Here is an 8,193-nt window from a genome sequence, read left to right as displayed (position 1 = left end):
CCTATCCCCATCTGGCTAAAGATAAATGGCCAAAAAGTGGCATTACTAGGAGGTATCTTTTAATTAAGGTACCCCCAGATGACACCAGGTTTTTGTCCATACAAAAACAGAATTTGATCACTGACTAATTGGCAGCATGAGTGATTCAGCATCAGGGCAGGCTCTACTCTGGAGGTCAAGGGAGGAGAGGACAGAGGTATATTTGTCCAACAAACACAGGAAGGAACACCTCACAATGGCCACACACAGCTCTGGGTTTACCAGTCCTCCCTCTGACAGCTACACAACTTGTCAAAATGCAAAAAGACAAGAGCCCAGGTGAAGGACACACAGCAGGAAATAAATGTTGGATACCAGATATCAGGTAAGAGGAAAACTCATGGGAAGATGCATCTGAGCTCTGACTGAAAAAAAAAAAAACAAAAACAAGCAAGAAGTGTAATCCAAGACACTCCAACTCGCCCAGCAGACCTTTGGAGGTGGCCAAAGGTCCCCCAGGTCTTCCACAGCAGCAATCTACATGTCTCAGTCACTGGAGGTGTGGAAGCATTACAGTTCCCCAGGTGTGATCATTCTACATAGAACCTGTATCTCTCCAGTTCAGCAAGCATTTACCTTTCCTGTTGGAATTCAGTCCTGCAGTAAGTGCATTTAACAATGGGATGAGCAATCCGGCACTCCTGCAACAACAGAGTGTTTCATGAGGTGCAGTGCTGTGGCCTAATTCCCAGATCTCCTGCTGCCCGCCACTCCCACCACATCCACACACTTGCAAACACTTCCTCCCTGTACAGTCATGCTGAGAGAAGAGGAAGGGTGATGGGAATGGCATGTGTCACAGGTGAGCCAGGCATGATGAGATCCACCACCAGGGCTCATGTGCCTCACACCCACACAGGGTGGTCCTGGCTCCCAGGGCAGGAACACACAGCTCTCCCTCAGGTATTCCCCAGTTTCCTCTACATCTGCCTGCACTCTCCTCTCATCCCAGCTTCCCCAGATTTCCCTAAGTTCACCTGTTTTGTCCCAACCTCAGTGATCCCAGGCTACTCCAGTTCCTCCCCCATGTTCCCTATTTCATCCCTGATCTTTTTCTCCTCCACCTCCTCACACTGTGCCCAACACCCACCTTACCCCTTTCACGATGCCACCAGACCTCCTCTAAATGTTCCCAGATCCTCCCAAGCCTTTGCTCAGGAACAGCTCTCACTTAGCCTCTATTCCCCACAACAACCCCATGACTTCCACTCCAACACCCTCCAAATACCCCCAGCACCTCCAAACTGTCTTCAGTGTCCTCGTGTCCCCCTGACAAACAACTCCCCTAAACAGCCCTTCAACACATTCCCCTAATACCTCCTTGGCTTTAGCCCCATGCTCCAGACCCTCAAAACCTCCCTAAAGCTCCCAGGCCCTCATTCACACCCTCCCACTGCCCACCCACAGACCCCAAACAGACACCTCAAGGCCCCAGTCTTCATAAATACTCCCAGGATCTCCCCACAAACAGGCCCCCAATTATTCCCAGTCTCTCTAAGAGCCCCCAGATACCTCAAAAACACTCCCTTGCTTGCTCTACCTCACAAACAATGCTCTAGGAGGCTCTTTACCCCTCAGACCCCTCCCCAATCCCCTCAAGACCACTCTCCTCAAATCTCCTCACAGATCACCCCCCATCTCCCTCGCAGCCCCCTTCAGACTCCTCTCCCATCCGCCTCCTCCCAAATTAGCCCCCATAACCTCCCTCACAGACCTTCCCCCACAGCCCCCTCGCAGCCCGCCCCCAGCCCCCCTCCTGGACATAGTGGCTGCCACTGCTGAGCCTACTGAACTGCTCCTTCTCCTGCAGGCTGGCTCGGGAAGAACTGCTCAGGTGTTTGCACTGCTCTTTGGTCTTCTGCAGGACTCGTTTGTAGGACAATGTGCACAACCAGCACAGCAGCTTTCCATCNGGCACCGCCCCCTCCCGCCGCCCATTGGCCGCGCGCTGCATCATTCACGCCTCAGCTGCTTCTTATTGGTCAGCGTGCCGTCACTCAAGGGGCGGGGCGGGGCGCGCCGGGGGAAGCGTTAACGTCACGGGGAGCGCGGTGACGCAGCCTCTCGGTCCCGCGTGACGCGACGCGCGGGGGAGGTCGCGCGAGATTGCTCGTGGGGAAGGGGGCGGGGCCTGGGAAAGGGGCCGGACAGGGCCGGACAGGGCCTGGGAAAGGGGCCGGACATGGACAGGGGCTGGACATGGCCGGACAGGGCTGGACAGGGACAGGGGCCGGACATGGCCGGACAGGGCCGGACAGGGACAGGGGCCGGACATGGCCGGACAGGGCCGGACAGGGACAGGGGCTGGACAGGGCTGGGCAGGGACAGGGGCTGGACATGGCCGGACAGGGACTGGGAAAGGGGCCGGACATGGACAGGGGCTGGACATGGCCGGACAGGGCTGGACAGGGACAGGGGCCGGACATGGCCGGACAGGGACTGGGAAAGGGGCTGGACATGGCCGGACCAGGGCTGGACAGGGCCTGGGAAGCAGTCTGGACATGGCTGGACAGTGACTGGACAGAGGAACCTGGGCTGGACAGGGCTGAAGTGGGCCAAGGCCAAGGCTAGGAAAGGAGGCTGGGCTGGGCTGGGGAGATGAGCTGGTGCAGGGAGAGAGGGTCCCTGTGGAGGTGGGGAAAGGAAAGGAAAAAGGAAAGGAAAAGGAAAGGAACACAGGAATGTGGGGAGCAGGAGGAGGAAGTGTCTCCACCTTGAGAATGGAGGTGAGAAGGAGCAGAGCGACCCACTCCAGGGAGGGCTGGAGACGCCGGCAGGGCAGGGGTGGTGGGAATATTGTGGCTGAAGGCTTGGGAGGAAGAGAGAATGAGGCAGGAGGTTGTGTCTGTAGGGAAAGGAAAACCTTAATGTGGTTGTGCTTCCCCTTTGCTCTGAGTCCAGCAGCTGCAGCTGCTCATCCACAAGGCCCAGGCACAGCCATGGCTGATTTCACAGAGGATTGGCCTCTAATGGGGAGCAGGGTCAGAGCAAACTGCACCTCCCTGTGCTTACACCGCAGCTTGTTGCTCCCTGGAGCAGCTCCAGGTGGGAATACTGAAAGATTTGGCCCTGTTTCATCTTTGGAACAAGGTTGGGCTCAAGCTGCTGCAGCAAGGACAGATCATGCACTTCACATAGGCAACAATTGGGGTTTTTTTCCATCTAGTAGTTGTCATTTTGTACAGCGTGACACAGAACAGGTGCTTTGGGAAATGGGGGAAATTAAGGCATTTTGGTGTTAAAAGTTCATTCTAAATCCAGGATGGAATGAGCAAAAGGCAGTAACTACTCACAGTTATGTGATCTGCAACATTTGCTTGACGTTCCTATGCTCCTACATCCTCCCCTCTTTCTCAGACCTTTAGGGATACCTTGGGAAACTTCTTACCTTTTTTTTCCTGCACCAGATGACAGTATTCCCAGTCTTGGCTGGTGCAAGTGGTGAAGCAGAAATCTGAGCTGCTGAGGCTTTCCCAAGAAGGGCTGGGGGAGTGTCTTGGGTTTTTAGCTTGGCTGCGTGGGTGTGCATAATGAACCGGAATTCTGCTGTGCTTGGCTACCTCGGGGACTAGTTTTAATCACCGGGCAAATGTGCTGTGTGTAGGAGAAATACTTAATTTGATGACATTAGTTGCATTGTGCTGGATGCTGGGTTGTGATTGGGAAATGTCCGTCGGTGGGAAGCAGGAGGCAGAGCTTGGCAGAGCCGGTGGATGGCTGGGAACAAACCCCTCCTCGCTGTTCCTGCCTGCTCCAGGGGAGGGTTCTGCGGGATGAGGAGGTGGAGGACTGGGGATGCTCAGATTTTGGGGTTTGACAGCGCACCTGGAGAAGGGCGACACTGCCTGCACTCGGTTACAGTAAATCATGGAATCCTGAAATGGTTTGAGTTGGAAGAGACCTTAAAGACCACCCAGTTCCATCCCTGCTGTGGGCAGGGACACCTCCCACTGTCCCAGGTTGCTCCAAGCCCCGTCCCACCCAACCTTGGACACTGCCAGGCATAAGGCAATCACAGCTGCTCTGGACACTCTGTCAGGGCCTCACCACCAGCACAAGGAAGAATTTTTTCTTAACGTAAAATCTAACCCTACCCTTTTTTAGTTTGACTCCTTTCCCCTTTATCCTATCAATTAAAACCTGAAAGTCCGAGAGTGGGGGGGTACAGAGTGGCAAATACCTGGGGCTGAAGGAAAAGGAGTGGTTTGATTTGAGAACGTGAACAACAAACCTGCCAGAGCAGTCCCGGGTGCCAAGGGAGAAGCATTTGGCTGAGGAAGAGAGTTTGTAAAGCTGCTACTGAAGGAAGTGTGAGAAGAAACGCTTGGAAAGCCACTGCCTCGGTGATTTTCCAGCAGAGCTGCACTGGCAGCAAAGCAGTTTCAAGCCTTCAGAGTTTAGAAGGCTGTTCAGATCTATCAGCTGCTCCCTTTCACTGCGGAATGGTTTGGGTTGGAAGGAATCGTAAAGGTTATCTCACTCTAATGCCCTGCCATGGGCAGGGACATCTATTTGTGCCCCAAAAACCTCTGGTTACTGTGTAAGACAGCAGAAGCCTCCCCAGGATCATGGTCTTTCTCAGGGTTTTATGTAAAGCATGTCCTTCCCCTTCATGGAGCAGCTGGGGAGTCCTGGGGAGACCGAGACCCCCGGGAGGCCCTTCCCCCTGGCACAGGAGCAGCACCGTGAGCTCTCCATTAGCCCCTCTGGCTCACCTAGAGCATTTGGGAGCCACCAGGTTGCCAAAGCAAGTTTGATTCAGCTGCTGCTCCTTGACACCGTCTGTGGCTCTCTGTAAATCACTAACAGATAATAATTTCATATTCTGGCTCTGTGCATTCCCCGCCTGCTGAATAATTACCTTGTTTTGTGCGAGCCGTGAGAGGTTTTCACAGATAATTCATCCAGCAGGGAAAGGCAGCCAGATTTTGGGCTGGAGCACATTTTCTGGCCACCTGGCATTGCTGCACAGAGGTCTGTGCTGGAGCACTGCTGCCTCCGGAGGGAAATGCCATATCCAGGACAGCTGAGGGCAGGGCGAAAAACCAAACCCAGATGAAATCCCAGCCGCCCTTCCTCGGAGAATAATTTAGCTTGGCAAACTCAGCCCACCCTGAGTTTCTGGATGTGTGGACAGATTGATCCCACAGATCTGAATGCTCTCACCCACAGAGGAGCTGTTTCACTGGAAACAGAGTTCCTCCCAGGAGCTGTTTGTGGTGGTGACCTCCGTCTTGCCTCATTCCCCGTGTCCTGCCTGGCCTTGGCTGGGTGGGTTGGAGGTAAGATCGCCCCAAGGTTGCCATCCTCATTGAGGATGAGGAGTTGAGCTGATGCAGGGCAGGAGGAGGGGGGATCATCCCTGTGCCAGTTTATCTCAGCAGCTCCCAAACCCAGGGTAATTGCTGGCATCACTGTGCTGAGGGGCTCCAGTCACAGAATCCCAGAATCACTGAGGCTGGAAAAGTCCTCTGAGATCGAGTCCACCCTTTGACTGATCCCCACCTTGTCACACAGACCAGTGCCATGTCCAGTCATTCCTTGCACTCCTCCAGGGATGGGAACTCCACCACCTCCCTGGACAGCCCCTTCCAATGCCTGAACACCCTTTCAGTGAACGATGAGATGTCACAGCCCTGTTCTACAGCCCCCACAAGCCTGATGGAGAGCAGAGCATCCTCACCTTTAACATGGGTCATGAGGAGTCTCAGCATCTCTGTCTCATCATAAACCAGGAGACTGCTGAGGTGGAAGCCACGCAGCCACTCACCTGGGTTGTGGTGACTGACAAGCATTTGGTGAGCATCTTCATGGATCAGTTCCTGAAGAAACTCAGGAGAGCATCAGGCAGCACTAACGATCTGTTTGGAGGCTCAGGAAAGCCTGGGAGGTGGCCAGGCAGGCTCCCACCTCCAGCATGAGCCACCTCTGGCTTGGACAGCCCCGGAAGGGCTCAGTGTGCAGGCAGATGTCACCCACGCCCAGCTCAGTGCCTGAGCACCAACCTCCTGGTTGTCAGATGCCAAAAAGGGGCAGCTGAACAGGGAGGAGGCCCTGAAGGAGTGGAGACCATGGCAAACACCTAATGGGGCATGGGGGCAGGACTGGAAGCTGGTCACTGAGGGCTACCACCAGCCCTGACCTCAGGAGACTCCCCAGACCACCCCACAGACGAAGAAAAAGATGGGGTGCTCAAGGTGGGATATGGAGGGTGGGTCCCAAATCCTCTCAGCTTCCAGCCTGAACAGTGCTCACTCCACTAAACACCAACCCCAGCTAACATTTCACCACCAAGGTATCAAATCTGGGGAGTAAGGTGCCTCTTCCAAAGGAAACCTTAATGCAGAGCTCCGGGCCAGCTTTGCTTCCAATAAATAGCACGGTTCAGAGTGGCTGTGCTTTGCTGTGCTCTGCAAAATTTGGAGCCACTCTGAGGTTTGGGTGCCCAGGGAAGTCTGGAGGTCACAGCTCAGCTGGGCTGGGAGCCAGAACCTACATCTGGCTCTGCAAACAGCAAACCTCCCTTTTAGGTATGTCCTTTCTTATTTTTCCCTTTTTCAAAAATAAAAAATAGATTGTTTTTTTTTAAGTTCCCAAGCATCTGAACTACCCACGCTCTGGACTGCAATATCCCTAATGCCATGAATGCACAATTTCAGTAAATGCTTCACAGGGATACAAAACCTCCAGCTCTGGAAGCCACCTCTGTGTTCAGCAGCAAATTCAGGACACCAGCTATCCAAAGGGAGCCTGAAAGTCACGGTTCCCTGAAAGTCAAAGCATGTTTTATTGACTGCAGTCAAGAGAATCAAAGATCTGGAGATCTGGACTCCCACGGAATAAACCACATTATTCCTGTGCAGTGATCATTCCTCTCCCAGACATGAATTCCAGCCAGCCTCCCTCTGGGAATGATTAAAGACCCCTTCAACAATCAGCAAATTGTCAAATAAGCAGGTGAACAAGTGAAAGAGAACAAGGGAATATGATGACCTGCCACCAGTGATGAGAGCAGTTGTGTCACCTGGAGGGAAGTGTGGCTCCCTAGGTGCTGCCAGTGCTTTGCTGTACAAAACTGGGGTGTAGCCATGGGGGATGTCACTTCTCAGCTATCAAAACTCTGTTTTGGGGGAAGGTAGAACCTGTGCAGATGCAGCTACAAGTCAGGGATGACATTTCCCTGCTTCTAGGTTCCCCTTCCCAGCTGCTGGCTGCTAATTGGGCTCTTGAATTGGGAAGCAGAGCCTGGCAGTGCCAGCAGCTCTCACTGGGAACTCTGGGCTGCACACTGTAGCTTCCAGCCCAGCTCCATTCCCAGGGTGGACATCACCAGAACAACACCAGAACCCCCACAGTGAACCTTGAGAGCTGTGCTGACCTGTGGCCTGGACACCCTCAGCTCATGTGTCCATGGCTGTGAGGTTTTGGGGTGAAGCTCTGGAGCAGGGAAGGATGGAAGGAGCATGACAGCTCAGGGGTGTGACCAGCTCAGAGGCACCCCAGGACCCTGTGTGCACCCCACACCACTCTTGGAGTGTGTCCACTGCCCCTCCACAGCTCCAGGGACAGGGACAGAGCAGCCCCTTCCAGGATAGGGGGCCCCAGCAGCTCAGGGCCACCGCAGTTCCCAGGCTAAGGGGCACAGCTTTAGTGTTCTTGTGCACTGATGCTGCTCTCCAGGATAGCTGGAGCCCAAAGTAGGAGCAGCCAGCTGAGCCACAGCCACGGTGTAAAAGGGGAGCAGCCCCAGCGAGTGAAGGTGCCTGGCTGGTGGCATTGGCAAACACCCCGGTGATGAAGTCCCCACCTGCAGCCACAACAGGCACTCGGGCAGTGGGGCGTAGGGTGGAGGCCTTCCCCCTCCCCAACACCCCACGCCAGGAATTTCTCATCTCAGCAGAAATCCCTGGGGTTGTTTGTGCTCCACCTCAGAGCTGGAAGAGCCGCTCCCCTGGCCCCAGGTGTCTGGGACTGGCTGTGACAGCCAGCTGGCTCTGCCAGGCAGGACTGTCCCCTCCCCAGGAGGCCCCTAGGGTCCCACAGGACAAAAAAAAAACCAGGTTGGGGACAGGGATCTGTAGAGGATGTGTCCCTGGGGCACAGGGGCACTGCTGTGTGGGCAGCAATTGAATCCCTCCTGGAGAAGCCATCCAG

Source organism: Parus major, chromosome 23 (genome assembly GCF_001522545.3).
Source record: "Parus major isolate Abel chromosome 23, Parus_major1.1, whole genome shotgun sequence".
Classification (NCBI taxonomy): domain Eukaryota; kingdom Metazoa; phylum Chordata; class Aves; order Passeriformes; family Paridae; genus Parus; species Parus major.
The sequence above is the reverse complement of the archived record's forward strand: the minus strand, read 5'-3'. Positions refer to the sequence as shown.